Genomic DNA, 15,494 nt, shown 5'->3' with positions numbered 1-15,494 from the left:
CCTATTTGGGTCCGATATAGTGCAGAACGAGACAAACCGAAGCTAAATCGTGCAAGGAAGTGCGTTTACAGCGAGAAAGGGGTCAAATCGGGCTGTGATTGTTGAACCGTCGCTGATATCGTCAAACTCTCGAAGGAAATGAGCTATTTCGGTCCGATGTAGTGCAGAACGCCCCAAACCGGAGCAAAATCGTGCAGGGGAGGTCGTTTTCAGCGAGAAATGGGACAAATCGTGCTGTAATTGTTGAACCGTGGCTGATATCGTCAATCTCTCGACGGAAATGTGCTATTTGGGTCCGAAGTAGTGCAAAACGACCCAAACCGGAGCAAAATCGTGCAACGGAGTGTGTTTTGAGCGAGAAATGCGTGAAATCGGGCTGTAATTGTTAAACCGCCACTGATATCGTCAAACTCTCGAAGGAAGTGAGCTATTTGGGTCCGAAATAGTGCAAGACGACACAAACCGGAGCAAAATCGTACAAGGGAGTGCGTTTTTAGCGAGAAATGTGTCAAATCGGGCTGTAATTGTTAAACCGTCACTGATATCGTCAAACTCTCGCCGGAAATGTGCTATTTGGGTACGATACAGTGCAGACCGATACAAACCGGAAGGAAATCGTGCAAGGGAGTGCGTTTTCAGCGAGAAATGCCTCAAATCATCCTGTAATTGTTAAACCGACACTGATATCGTCAAACTCCCGACGGAAATGTGCTACTTGGGTACGATACAGTGCAGAACGACACAAACCGAAGCTAAATCGTGCAAGGAAGTGCGTTTACAGCGAGAAATGGGACAAATCGTGCTGTAATTGTTAAACCGTCACTGATATCGTCAACTCTCGACGGAAATGTGCTATTTGGGTACGATACAGTGCAGACCGATACAAACCGGAACAAAATCGTGCAAGGGAGTACGTTTTCAGTGAGAAATGGCTCAAATCAGGCTGTAATTGTTAAGCCGACACTGATATCGTCAAACCCTCGACGGAAATGTCCTATTTGGGTCCGATATAGTGCAGAACGACACAAACCGGAGCAAAATCGTGCAATCGAGTACGATTTCCGCGAGAAATGTGTCAAATCGGGCTTTAATTGTTAAACCGTCACTGATATCGTCAAACTCTCGACAGAAATGTGCTATTTGGGTACGATACAGTGCAGACCGATACGAACCGGAACAAAATCGTGCAAGGGAGTGCGTCTTCAGCGAGAAATGGGTCAAATCGGGCTGTAATTGTTAAACGGTCGCTGATGTCGTCAAACTCTCGACGGGAATGTGCTACTTGGGTCCGAAATAGTTCAAAACGACACAACCCGGAACAAAATCGTACAAGGGAGAGCGTTTTCAGCGAGAAACGTGTCAAATCGGACTGTAATTGTTAAACCGTCACTGACATCGACAAACTCTCGACGGAAATGTGCTATTTGGGTCCGATATAATGCAGAACAACACAAACCGGAGCAAAATCGTACAAGGGAGGGCGTTTTCAGCGAGAAATGCGGCAAATCGGGCTGTAATTGTTGAACCGTCGCTGAAATCGTCAAACTCTCGACGGAAATGTGCTATTTGGGTACGATATTGTGCAGAACGACACAAACCGGACCAAAATCGTACAAGCGAGTGCGTTTTCAGCGAGAAATGCGTCAAATCGGGCTGTAATTGTTAAACCGTCACTGATATCGTCAAACCCTCGACGGAAATGTCCTATTTGGGTCCGGTATAGTGCAGAACGAAACAAACCGGAGCAAAATCGTGCAACGCAGTGCGATTTCCGCGAGAAATGTGTCAAATCGGGCTGAAATTGTTAAACCGTCACTGATATCGTCAAACTCTCGACGGAAATGTGCTATTTGGGTACGATACAGTGCAGACCGATACGTACCGGAACAAAATCGTGCAAGGAATGCGTCTTCAGCGAGAAATGCGCCAAATCGGGCTGTAATTGTTAAACCGTCACTGATATCGTCAAACTCTCGAAGGAAAAGAGCTATTTGTGTACGATACAGTGCAGACCGATACAAACCGGAAAAAAATCGCGCAAGGGAGTGGGTTTTCAGCGAGAAATGGGTCAAATCAGGCTGTAATTGTTAAACCGACACTGATATCGTCAAACTCTCGACGGAAATGTCGTATTTGGGTCCGATACAGTGCAGAACGAGACAAACTGAAGCAAAATCGTGCAAGGAAGTGCGTTTACAGCGTCAAATGAGGCAAATCGGGCTGTAATTGATAAACCGTCGCTGATATCGTCAAAGTCTCGACAGAAATGTGCTATATGGGTCCGATATAGTGGAGAACAACACAAACGGAGCAAAATCGTGCGAGGGAGTGCGTTTTCAGCGAGAGATGGGTCAAATCGGGCTGTAATTGTTAAACCGTCACTGATATCCTCAAAGTCTCGACGGAAATGTGCTATTTGGGTCCGATATAGTGCAGAACAACACAAACCGGAGCAAAATCGTACAAGGGAGGGCGTTTTCAGCGAGAAATGCGGCAAATCGGGCTGTAATTGTTGAACCGTCGCTGAAATCGTCAAACTCTCGACGGAAATGTGCTATTTGGGTACGATATTGTGCAGAACGACACAAACCGGACCAAAATCGTACAAGCGAGTGCGTTTTCAGCGAGAAATGCGTCAAATCGGGCTGTAATTGTTAAACCGTCACTGATATCGTCAAAGTCTCGACGGAAATGTGCTATTTGGGTCCGATATAGTGCAGAACAACACAAACCGGAGCAAAATCGCGCAAGGGAGTGCGTTTTCAGTGAGAAATGGGTCAAATCGCGCTGTAATTGTTGAACCGTCGCTGATATCGTCAAAGTCTCGACGGAAGTGTGCTACTTCGGTCCGATATAGTGCAGAACAACACAAACTGGAGCAAAATTGTGCAAGGAATGCGTTTTCAGCGAGTAATGCGCCAAATCGGGCTGTAATTGCTAAACCGTCACTGATATCGTCAAACTCTCGAAGGAAAAGAGCTATTTGTGTACGATACAGTGCAGACCGATACAAACCGGAAAAAAATCGCGCAAGGGAGTGGGTTTTCAGCGAGAAATGGGTCAAATCAGGCTGTAATTGTTAAACCGACACTGATATCGTCAAACTCTCGACGGAAATATCGTATTTGGGTCCGATACAGTGCAGAACGAGACAAACTGAAGCAAAATCGTGCAAGGAAGTGCGTTTACAGCGTCAAATGAGGCAAATCGGGCTGTAATTGTTAAACCGTCACTGATATCGTCAAACTCTCGACGGAAATGTGCTATATGGGTCCGATATAGTGCAGAACGACACAAACCGAAGCAAAATCGTGCAAGGGAGTGCGTTTTCAGCGAGAATGTGGTCAAATCGGGCTGTAATTGTTGAACCGTCGCTGAAATCGTCAAAGTCTCGACGGAGATGTGCTATTTGGATCCGATATGGTGCAAAACGACACAATCCGGAGCATAATCGTGCAAAGGAGTGCGTTTTCAGCGAGAAATGTGTCAAATCGGGCTGTAATTGTTGAACCGTCGCTGATATCGTCAAAGTCTCGACGGAGATGTGCTATTTGGGTGCGATATAGTGCAGAACAACACAAACCGGAGCAAAATTGTGCAAGGAATGCGTTTTCAGCGAGAAATGCGCCAAATCGGGCTGTAATTGTTAAACCGTCACTGATATCGTCAAACTCTCGAAGGAAAAGAGCTATTTGGGTCCGAAATAGTGCAAAACGACACAAACCGGTGCAAGATCGTACAAGGGAGTTAGTTTTTAGCGAGTAATGTGACAGATCGGGCTGTAATTGTTAAACCGTCGCTGATATCGTCAATCTCTCGACGGGAATGTGCTATTTCGGTCCGAAATAGTGCAAAACGACACAATCCGGAGCATAATCGTGCAAAGGAGTGCATTTTTAGCGAGAAATGTGTCAAATCGGGCTGTAATTGTTGAACCGTCGCTGATATCGTCAAAGTCTCGACGGAGATGTGCTATTTGGATCCGATATGGTGCCAAACCACACAATCCGGAGCATAATCTTGCAAAGGAGTGCGTTTTCAGCGAGAAATGTGTCAAATCGGGCTGTAATTGTTGAACCGCCGCTGAAATCGTCAAAGTCTCGACGGAGATGTGCTATTTGGATCCGATATGGTGCAAAACGACACAATCCGGAGCAAAATCGTGCAAGGGAGTGCGTTTTTAGCGAGTAATGTGTCAAATCGGGCTGTAATTGTTAAACCGCCACTGATATCGTCAAACTGTCGACGGAAATGTGCTATTTGGGTCCGATAAAGGTCAGAACGACACAAACCGGGGCAAAATCGTACAACGAAGTGCGTTTTCAGCGAGGAATAGGTCAAATCGGGCTGTAATTGTTGAACCGTGGCTGATATCGTCAAAGTCTCGACGGAACTGTGCTATTTGTGTCCGATATAGTGCAGAACCACACAAACCGGAGCAAAATCGTGCAAGGGAGTGCGGTTTCAGCGAGAAATGGGTCAAATCGGGCTGTAATTGTTAAACCGTCACTGATATCGTCAATGTCTCGACGGAAATGTGCTATTTGGTTCCGATATAGGTCAGAACACACACCGGAGCAAAATCGTACAAGGAGTGATTTTCAGCGAGAAATGCGCCAAATCGGGCTGTAATTGTTAAACCGTCGCTGATATCGTCAAACTCTCGACGGAAATGTGCTAGTTGGGTACGATATAGTGCAGAACGACACGAACCGTGGCAAAATCGTGCAAGGGAGGGCGTTTTCAGCGAGAAATGAGTCAAATCGGGCTGTAATTGTTGAACCACCGCTGAAATCGTCAAACGCTCGACGGAAATGTGCTATTTGGGTCCGATATAGTGCAGAACAACACAAACCGGAGCAAAATCGTTCAAGGCAGTGCGTTTACAGCGAGAAATGGGTCAAATCGTGCTGTAATTGTTAAACCGTCAATGATATCGTCAAACTCTCGACGGAAATGGGCTATGTGTGTCCGATATAGTGCCGAACGACACAAACCGGAGCAGAATCGTTCAAGGTAGTGCGTTTTCAGCGAGAAATGGGTCAAATCGGGCTGTGATTGTTAAACCGTCACTGATATCCTCAATGTCTCGACGGAAATGTGCTTCTTGGATCCGATGTAGGTCAGGACGACACAAACCGGAGCAAAATTGTGCAAGGGAGCGCGTTTCCAGCGAGAAATGGGTCAAACCGGGCTGTAATTGTTGAACCGTCACTGATATCGTCAAAGTCTCGACGGAGATGTGCTATTTGGGTGCGATATAGTGCAGAACAACACAAACCGGAGCAAAATCGTGCAAGGGAGAGCGTTTTCAGCGAGAAATGTGTCAAATCGGGCTGTAATTGTTAAACCGTCACTGATATCGTCAAACTCTCGACGGAAATGTGCTATTTGGGTACGATACAGTGCAGACCGATACAAACCGGAACAAAATCGTGCAAGGGAGTGCGTTTTCAGCGAGAAATGGGTCAAATCAGGCTGTAATTTTTAAACCGTCATTGATATCGTCAATCTCTCGACCGAAATGTGCTATTTGGGTACGATATAGTGCAGAACGACACAAACCGAAGCAAAATCGTGCAAGGGACTGCGTTTTCAGCGAGAAATGGGTCAAATCGGGCTGTAATTGTTAAACCGTCACTGACATCGTCAAACTCTCGACCGAAATGTGCTATTTGGGTACGATATAGTGCAGAACGACACAAACCGAAGCAAAATCGTGCAAGGGACTGCGTTTTCAGCGAGAAATGGGTCAAATCGGGCTGTAATTGTTAAACCGTCACTGATATCGTCAAACTCTCGAAGGAAATGAGCTATTTGGGTCCGATACAGTGCAGACCGATACGTACCGGAACAAAATCGTGCAAGGGAGTGCGTTTTCAGCGAGAAATGGGTCAAATCAGGGTGTGATTGTTGAACCGACACTGATATCATCAAACTCTCGACGGAAATGACCTATTTGGGTCCCATATAGTGCAGAACAAGTCAAACCGAAGCAAAATCGCGCAACAAAGTGCGTTTACAGCGAGAAATGGGTCAAATCGTGCTGTAATTGTTAAACTGTCACTGATCTCGTCAAAGTCTCGACGGAAATGTGCTATTTGGGTCCGATATAGTGCAGAACGACACAAACCGGAGCAAAAGCGTGCAGGGGAGTGCGTTTTCAGCGAGAAATGTGTCAAATCGGGCTGTAATTGTTAAACCGTCACTGATATCGTCAAACTCTCGACGGAAATGTGCTACTTGGGTCCGATATAGTGCAGAACGACACAAACCGGCGCAAAATCGTGCTAGGGAGTGCGTTTTGAGCGAGAAATGTGTTAAATCGGGCTGTAATTGTTAAACCGTCACTGATACCGTCATTTCTCGACGGAAATGTGCTATTTTCGTACGATATAGTGCAGAACGACACAAACCGGAGCAAAATCGTGCAAGGGAGTGCGTTTTTAGCGAGTAATGTGTCAAATCGGGCTGTAATTGTTAAACCGCCACTGATATCGTCAAACTGTCGACGGAAATGTGCTATTTGGGTCCGATAAAGGTCAGAACGACACAAACCGGGGCAAAATCGTACAACGAAGTGCGTTTTCAGCGAGGAATAGGTCAAATCGGGCTGTAATTGTTGAACCGTGGCTGATATCGTCAAAGTCTCGACGGAACTGTGCTATTTGTGTCCGATATAGTGCAGAACCACACAAACCGGAGCAAAATCGTGCAAGGGAGTGCGGTTTCAGCGAGAAATGGGTCAAATCGGGCTGTAATTGTTAAACCGTCACTGATATCGTCAATGTCTCGACGGAAATGTGCTATTTGGTTCCGATATAGTGCAGAACAACGCAAACCGGAGCAAAATCGTGCAAGGGAGTGCGTTTTCAGTGAGAAATGGGTCAAATCGGACTGTAATGGTTAGACCGTCACTGATATCGTCAAACTCTCGACGGAAATGTGCTATTTGGGTACGATACAGTGCAGACCGATACAAACCGGAACAAAATCGTGCAAGGGAGTGCGTTTTCAGCGAGAAATGGGTCAAATCAGGCTGTAATTTTTAAACCGTCATTGATATCGTCAATCTCTCGACCGAAATGTGCTATTTGGGTACGATATAGTGCAGAACGACACAAACCGAAGCAAAATCGTGCAAGGGACTGCGTTTTCAGCGAGAAATGGGTCAAATCGGGCTGTAATTGTTAAACCGTCACTGACATCGTCAAACTCTCGACCGAAATGTGCTATTTGGGTACGATACAGTGCAGACCGATACGTACCGGAACAAAATCGTGCAAGGGAGTGCGTTTTCAGCGAGAAATGGGTCAAATCAGGGTGTGATTGTTGAACCGACACTGATATCATCAAACTCTCGACGGAAATGACCTATTTGGGTCCCATATAGTGCAGAACAAGTCAAACCGAAGCAAAATCGCGCAACAAAGTGCGTTTACAGCGAGAAATGGGTCAAATCGTGCTGTAATTGTTAAACTGTCACTGATCTCGTCAAAGTCTCGACGGAAATGTGCTATTTGGGTCCGATATAGTGCAGAACGACACAAACCGGAGCAAAAGCGTGCAGGGGAGTGCGTTTTCAGCGAGAAATGTGTCAAATCGGGCTGTAATTGTTAAACCGTCACTGATATCGTCAAACTCTCGACGGAAATGTGCTACTTGGGTCCGATATAGTGCAGAACGACACAAACCGGCGCAAAATCGTGCTAGGGAGTGCGTTTTGAGCGAGAAATGTGTTAAATCGGGCTGTAATTGTTAAACCGTCACTGATACCGTCATTTCTCGACGGAAATGTGCTATTTTCGTACGATATAGTGCAGAACGACACAAACCGGAGCAAAATCGTGCAAGGGAGTGCGTTTTTAGCGAGTAATGTGTCAAATCGGGCTGTAATTGTTAAACCGCCACTGATATCGTCAAACTGTCGACGGAAATGTGCTATTTGGGTCCGATAAAGGTCAGAACGACACAAACCGGGGCAAAATCGTACAACGAAGTGCGTTTTCAGCGAGGAATAGGTCAAATCGGGCTGTAATTGTTGAACCGTGGCTGATATCGTCAAAGTCTCGACGGAACTGTGCTATTTGTGTCCGATATAGTGCAGAACCACACAAACCGGAGCAAAATCGTGCAAGGGAGTGCGGTTTCAGCGAGAAATGGGTCAAATCGGGCTGTAATTGTTAAACCGTCACTGATATCGTCAATGTCTCGACGGAAATGTGCTATTTGGTTCCGATATAGTGCAGAACAACGCAAACCGGAGCAAAATCGTGCAAGGGAGTGCGTTTTCAGTGAGAAATGGGTCAAATCGGACTGTAATGGTTAGACCGTCACTGATATCGTCAATGTCTCGACGGAAATGTGCTATTTGGGTCCGATATAGTGCAGAACAACACAAACCGGAGCAAAATCGTGCGAGGGAGTGCGTTTTCAGCGAGAAATGGGTCAAATCGGGCTGTAATTGTTGAACCGTTGCTGATATCGTCAAGCTCTCGACGGAAATGTGCTATTTGGTTCCAAAATAGTGCAAAACGACACAAACCGGAGCAAAATCGTTCAAGGAAGTGCGTTTACAGCGAGAAATGGGTCAAATCGGTCTGTAAATGTTGAACCGTCACTGATATCGTCAAACTGTCGACGGAAATGTGCTATTTGGGTCCGATATAGGTCAGAACACACACCGGAGCAAAATCGTACAAGGGAGTGATTTTCAGCGAGAAATGCGCCAAATCGGGCTGTAATTGTTAAACCGTCGCTGATATCGTCAAACTCTCGACGGAAATGTGCTAGTTGGGTACGATATAGTGCAGAACGACACGAACCGTGGCAAAATCGTGCAAGGGAGTGCGTTTTCAGCGAGAAATGAGTCAAATCGGGCTGTAATTGTTGAACCGTCACTGATATCGTCAAACTCTCGACGGAAATGTGCTATTTGGGTCCGATAAAGGACAGAACGACACAAACCGGGGCAAAATCGTACAACGAAGTGCGTTTTCAGCGAGGAATAGGTCAAATCGGGCTGTAATTGTTGAACCGTGGCTGATATCGTCAAAGTCTCGACGGAACTGTGCTATTTGTGTCCGATATAGTGCAGAACCACACAAACCGGAGCAAAATCGTGCAGGGGAGTGCGTTTTCAGCGAGAATGAGTCAAATCGGGCTGTAATTGTTGAACCACCGCTGAAATCGTCAAACGCTCGACGGAAATGTGCTATTTGGGTCCGATATAGTGCAGAACAAAACAAACCGGAGCAAAATCGTGCAAGGGAGTGCGTTTTCATCGAGAAGTGGGTCAAGTCGGGCTGTAATTGTTAAACCGTCGCTGATATCGTCAAACTCGAGACGGAAACGTGCTATTTGGGTCCGATATAGGTCAGAACGACACAAACCGGAGCAAAATCGTACAAGGGAGTGCGTTTTCAGTGAGAAATGGGTCAAATCGGGTTGTAATTGTTAAACCGACACTGATATCGTCATTTCTCGACGGAAATGTGCTATTTGGGTACGATATAGTGCAGAAAGACACAAACCGGAGCAAAATCGTGCAAGGGAGTCCGTTTTCTGCGAGAAATGGGTCAAATCGGGCTGTAATTGTTCAACCATCACTGATATCGTCAAACTCGAGACGGAAATGTGCTATTTGGGTCCGATATAGGTCAGAACGACACAAACCGGAGCAAAATCGTACAAGGGAGTGCGTTTTCAGTGAGAAATGCGTCAAATCGGGCTGTAATTGTTGAACCGTCGCTGATATCGTCAAACTCTCGACGGAAATGTGCTAGTTGGGTACGATATAGTGCAGAACGACACGAACCGTGGCAAAATCGTGCAAGGGAGTGCGTTTTCAGCGAGAAATGAGTCAAATCGGGCTGTAATTGTTGAACCGTCACTGATATCGTCAAACTCTCGACGGAAATGTGCTATTTGGGTCCGATAAAGGACAGAACGACACAAACCGGGGCAAAATCGTACAACGAAGTGCGTTTTCAGCGAGGAATAGGTCAAATCGGGCTGTAATTGTTGAACCGTGGCTGATATCGTCAAAGTCTCGACGGAACTGTGCTATTTGTGTCCGATATAGTGCAGAACCACACAAACCGGAGCAAAATCGTGCAGGGGAGTGCGTTTTCAGCGAGAATGAGTCCAATCGGGCTGTAATTGTTGAACCACCGCTGAAATCGTCAAACGCTCGACGGAAATGTGCTATTTGGGTCCGATATAGTGCAGAACAAAACAAACCGGAGCAAAATCGTGCAAGGGAGTGCGTTTTCATCGAGAAGTGGGTCAAGTCGGGCTGTAATTGTTAAACCGTCGCTGATATCGTCAAACTCGAGACGGAAATGTGCTATTTGGGTCCGATATAGGTCAGAACGACACAAACCGGAGCAAAATCGTACAAGGGAGTGCGTTTTCAGTGAGAAATGGGTCAAATCGGGTTGTAATTGTTAAACCGACACTGATATCGTCATTTCTCGACGGAAATGTGCTATTTGGGTACGATATAGTGCAGAAAGACACAAACCGGAGCAAAATCGTGCAAGGGAGTCCGTTTTCTGCGAGAAATGGGTCAAATCGGGCTGTAATTGTTCAACCATCACTGATATCGTCAAACTCGAGACGGAAATGTGCTGTTTGGGTCCGACATAGGTCAGAACGACACAAACCGGAGCGAAATCGTACAAGGGAGTGCGTTTTCAGCGAGAAATGCGCCAAATCGGGCTGTAATTGTTAAACCGTCACTGATATCGTCAAACTCTCGAAGGGAATGAGCTATTTGGGTCCGAAATTTGGCAAAACGACACAAACCGGAGCAAAATCGTACAAGGGAGTGCGTTTTTAGCGAGAAATGTGTCAAATCGTGCTGTAATTGTTAAACGGTCGCTGATATCGTCAAACTCTCGACGGGAATGCGCTACTTGGGTCCGAAATAGTGCAAAACCACACAAACCGGAGCAAAATCGTACAAGGGAGTGCGTTTTCAGCGAGAAATGGGTCAAATCGGGCTGTAATTGTTAAACCGTCACTGACATCGTCAAACTCTCGACGGAAATGTGCTATTTGGGTACGATATAGTGCAGAACGACACAAACCGGAGCAAAATCGTGCAAGGGAGTGCGTTTTCAGCGAGAAATGCGTCAAATCGGGCCGTAATTGTTGAACCGTCGCTGATATCGTCAAAGTCTCGACGGAAATGTGCTATTTGGGCACGATATAGTGCAGAACGACACAAACCGGAGCAAAATCGTGCAAGGGAGTGCGATTTCCGCGAGAAATGGGTCAAATCAGGCTGTGATTGTTAAACCGACACTGATATCGTCAAACTCTCGGCGGAAATGACCTATTTGGGTCCCATATAGTGCAGAACGAGTCAAACCGAAGCAAAATCGTACGAGGGAGTGCGTTTTCAGCGAGAAAAGCATGAAATCGGGCTGTAATTGTTAAACCGCCACTGATATCGTCAAACTCTCGAAGGAAATGAGCTATTTGGGTCCGAAATAGTGCAAAACGACAAAAACCGGAGCAAAATCGTACAAGGGAGTGCGTTTTCAGTGAGAAATGGGTCAAATCGGGTTGTAATTGTTAAACCGACACTGATATCGTCATTTCTCGACGGAAATGTGCTATTTGGGTACGATATAGTGCAGAAAGACACAAACCGGAGCAAAATCGTGCAAGGGAGTGCGTTTTCAGCGAGAAATGGGTCAATTCGGGCCGTAATTGTTGAACCGTCGCTGATATCGTCAAAGTCTCGACGGAAATGTGCTATTTGGGCACGATATAGTGCAGAACGACAGAAACCGGAGCAAAATCGTGCAAGGGAGTGCGATTTCCGCGAGAAATGCGTGAAATCGGGCTGTAATTGTTAAACCGCCACTGATATCGTCAAACTCTCGAAGGAAATGAGCTAATTGGGTCCGAAATAGTGCAAAACGACAAAAACCGGAGCAAAATCGTACAAGGGAGTGCGATTGCCGCGAGAAATGGGTCAAATCGGGCTGTGATTGTTAAACCGACACTGATATCGTCAAACTCTCGACGGAAATGACCTATTTGGGTCCCATATAGTGCAGAACGAGTCAAACGGAAGCAAAATCGCGCAACGAAGTGCGTTTACAGCGAGAAATGGGTCAAATCGTGCTGTAATTGTTGAACCGTCGCTGATATCGTCAAAGTCTCGACGGAGATGTGCTATTTGGGTCCCATATAGTGCAGAATGAGTCAAACCGGAGCAAAATCGTGCAAGGGAGAGCGTTTTCAGCGAGAAATGTGTCAAATCGGGCTGTAATCATTAAACCGTCGCTGATATCGTCAAACTCTCGACGGAGATGTGCTATTTGGGTACGATACAGTGCAGACCGATACGAACCGGAACAAAATCGTGCAAGGGAGTGCGTTTTCAGCGAGAAATGGGTCAAATCAGGGTGTGATTGTTAAACCGACACTGATATCATCAAACTCTCGACGGAAATGACCTATTTGGGTACGATATAGTGCAGAACGACAGAAACCGGAGCAAAATCGTGCAAGGGAGTGCGTTTTCAGCGAGAAATGGGTCAAATCGGGCTGTAATTGTTAAACCGTCACTGATATCGTCAAAGTCTCGATGGAAATGACCTTTTTGGGTCCCATATAGTGCAGAACGAGACAAACCGAAGCAAAATCGTGCAAGGAAGTGCGTTTGCAGCGAGAAATGTGTCAAATCGGGCTGTAATTGTTAAACCGTCACTGATATCGTCAAGGTCTCGTCGGAAATGTGCTATTTGGGTCCGATATAATGCAGAACGACACCAACCGGAGCAAAATCGTGCAAGGGAGTGCGTTTTCAGCGAGAAATGCGTGAAATCGGGCTGTAATTCTTAAACCGTCACTGATATCGTCAAACTCTCGACGGAAATGTCCTATTTGGGACCTATATAGTGCAGAGCGAGACAAACCGAAACAGAATCGTGCAAGGAAGTGCGTTTACAGCGAGAAATGGGTCAAATCGTGCTGTAATTGTTGAACCGTCGCTGATATCGTCAAAGTCTCGACGGAGATGTGCTACTTGGGTGCGATATAGTGCAGAACAACACAAACCGGAGCAAAATCGTGCAAGGGAGAGCGTTTTCAGCGAGAAATGTGTCAAATCGGGCTGTAATCATTAAACCGTCGCTGATATCGTCAAACTCTCGACGGAAATGTGCTATTTGGGTACGATACAGTGCAGACCGATACGAACCGGAACAAAATCGTGCAAGGGAGTGCGTTTTCAGCGAGAAATGGGTCAAATCAGGGTGTGATAGTTAAACCGACACTGATATCATCAAACTCTCGACGGAAATGACCTATTTGGGTCCCATATAGTGCAGAACGAGTCAAACCGAAGCAAAATCGCGCAACGAAGTGCGTTTACAGCGAGAAATGGGTCAAATCGTGCTGTAACTGTTAAACTGTCACTGATATCGTCAAAGTCTCGACGGAAATGTGCTATTTGGGTCCGATATAGTGCAGAACGACACAAACCGGAGCAAAAGCGTGCAGGGGAGTGCGTTTTCAGCGAGAAATGGGTCAAATCGGGCTATAATTGTTAAACCGTCACTGATATCGTCAAACTCCCGACGGAAATGTGCTCTTTGGGTGCGATATACTGCAGAACGACTCAAACCGGAGCAGAATCGAGCAAGGGAGTGCGATTTCCGCGAGAAATGGGTCAAATCGGGCTGCAAATGTTGAACCGTCACTGATATCGTCAAACTGTCGACGGAAATGTGCTATTTGGGTCCGATATAATGCAGAACGACACCAACCGGAGCAAAATCGTGCAAGGGAGTGCGTTTTCAGCGAGAAATGCGTGAAATCGGGCTGTAATTGTTAAACCGCCACTGATATCGTCAAACTCTCGAAGGAAATGAGCTATTTGGGTCCGAAATAGTGCAAAACGACAAAAACCGAGGCAAAATCGTACAAGGGAGTGCGATTTCCGCGAGAAATGGGTCAAATCGGGCTGTGATTGTTAAACCGACACTGATATCGTCAAACTCTCGACGGAAATGACCTATTTGGGTCCCATATAGTGCAGAACGAGTCAAACCGAAGCAAAATCGCGCAACGAAGTGCGTTTACAGCGAGAAATGGGTCAAATCGTGCTGTAATTGTTGAACCGTCGCTGATATCGTCAAAGTCTCGACGGAGATGTACTATTTGGGTCCCATATAGTGCAGAACGAGTCAAACCGGAGCAAAATCGTGCAAGGGAGAGCGTTCTCAGCGAGAAATGTGTCAAATCGGGCTGTTATCATTAAACCGTCGCTGATATCGTCAAACTCTCGACGGAAATGTGCTATTTGGGTACGATACAGTGCAGGCCGATACGAACCGGAACAAAATCGTGCAAGGGAGTGCGTTTTCAGCGAGAAATGGGTCAAATCAGGGTGTGATTGTTAAACCGACACTGATATCATCAAACTCTCGACGGAAATGACCTATTTGGGTACGATATAGTGCAGAACGACACAAACCGGAGCAAAATCGTGCGAGGGAGTGCGTTTTCAGCGAGAAATGGGTCAAATCAGGGTGTGATTGATAAACCGACACTGACATCATCAAACTCCCGACGGAAATGACCTATTTGGGTTGTTTTTTAGTACGCGTTCGCGATGTTAATCGATATTGTTTCCTCACCGATTGATACCACCACGAAATCTGTACCTCCTTAAGATCTATTATAATATTAAGGGTAATAAATGATTAGATCTAGATTAAATATGATATTATATTACTAAGAGTCTTATACAATCTGGTGTTGTGAAACAAGCGGTACGATATTTGTTCGAATACACTCCACTGGTCGGAGAGTTGGAAAATCCCGATGACTCGAAGTTGACTTGAATATGACAAGTGACTCTAAACGTTGGAGCTGAGTGAACTGTTTGAAGACTTGTGATCGAATGAAAGTCCGTGTCAAAAACGTCCAGCAAGAAGCCGCAGAGAGGTAGTCCGACGAGATAGGCGTTGACCAAAAGGGCCAATTAGTAAACGTTTTGAGTTTAGCTATTGGCGATAGGCTGAACTGTTCAGCAAATCAGCTCGCCGGACATTTCCCATGTAAGCTACCGGAAAACCCAGCAGGCTGAGATGCACGTGGAAATCGCCAAGGTTTATGACCCGAACCGGCAGTGACCCAGGCGTGAGCGACAGACGGCTCAAGACCCTTACGTTTGGGTTGTATCTTAGATGTATATGGTCAAGTGACCGTTGGTGCCTGAGTATGCAGCTTAGATGGTTCGGGACCCCTTAGGGTTTTGTTTGACTTGGTTGATTTGTGCATCACAGGGGGTCCTGTTTATGACACGGAGTGAAAGTTTGATGTTTTGCAGAATTAATCTGACAAAAGGTTTAGGCGTTTGTTTTGTCCAGCTGGATAACTGTAGAAAGGTGAAGGCACCCGTAAAAGATTGTAAACTGCTTGTCGCGAGTTTTGTGGACAATATGGATTCTAAAATAGACGTCCTG

This window comes from Osmia lignaria, unplaced genomic scaffold (genome assembly GCF_051020975.1).
Source record: "Osmia lignaria lignaria isolate PbOS001 unplaced genomic scaffold, iyOsmLign1 scaffold0082, whole genome shotgun sequence".
Taxonomy (NCBI): domain Eukaryota; kingdom Metazoa; phylum Arthropoda; class Insecta; order Hymenoptera; family Megachilidae; genus Osmia; species Osmia lignaria.
Note: the sequence above shows the minus strand (reverse complement) of the source record.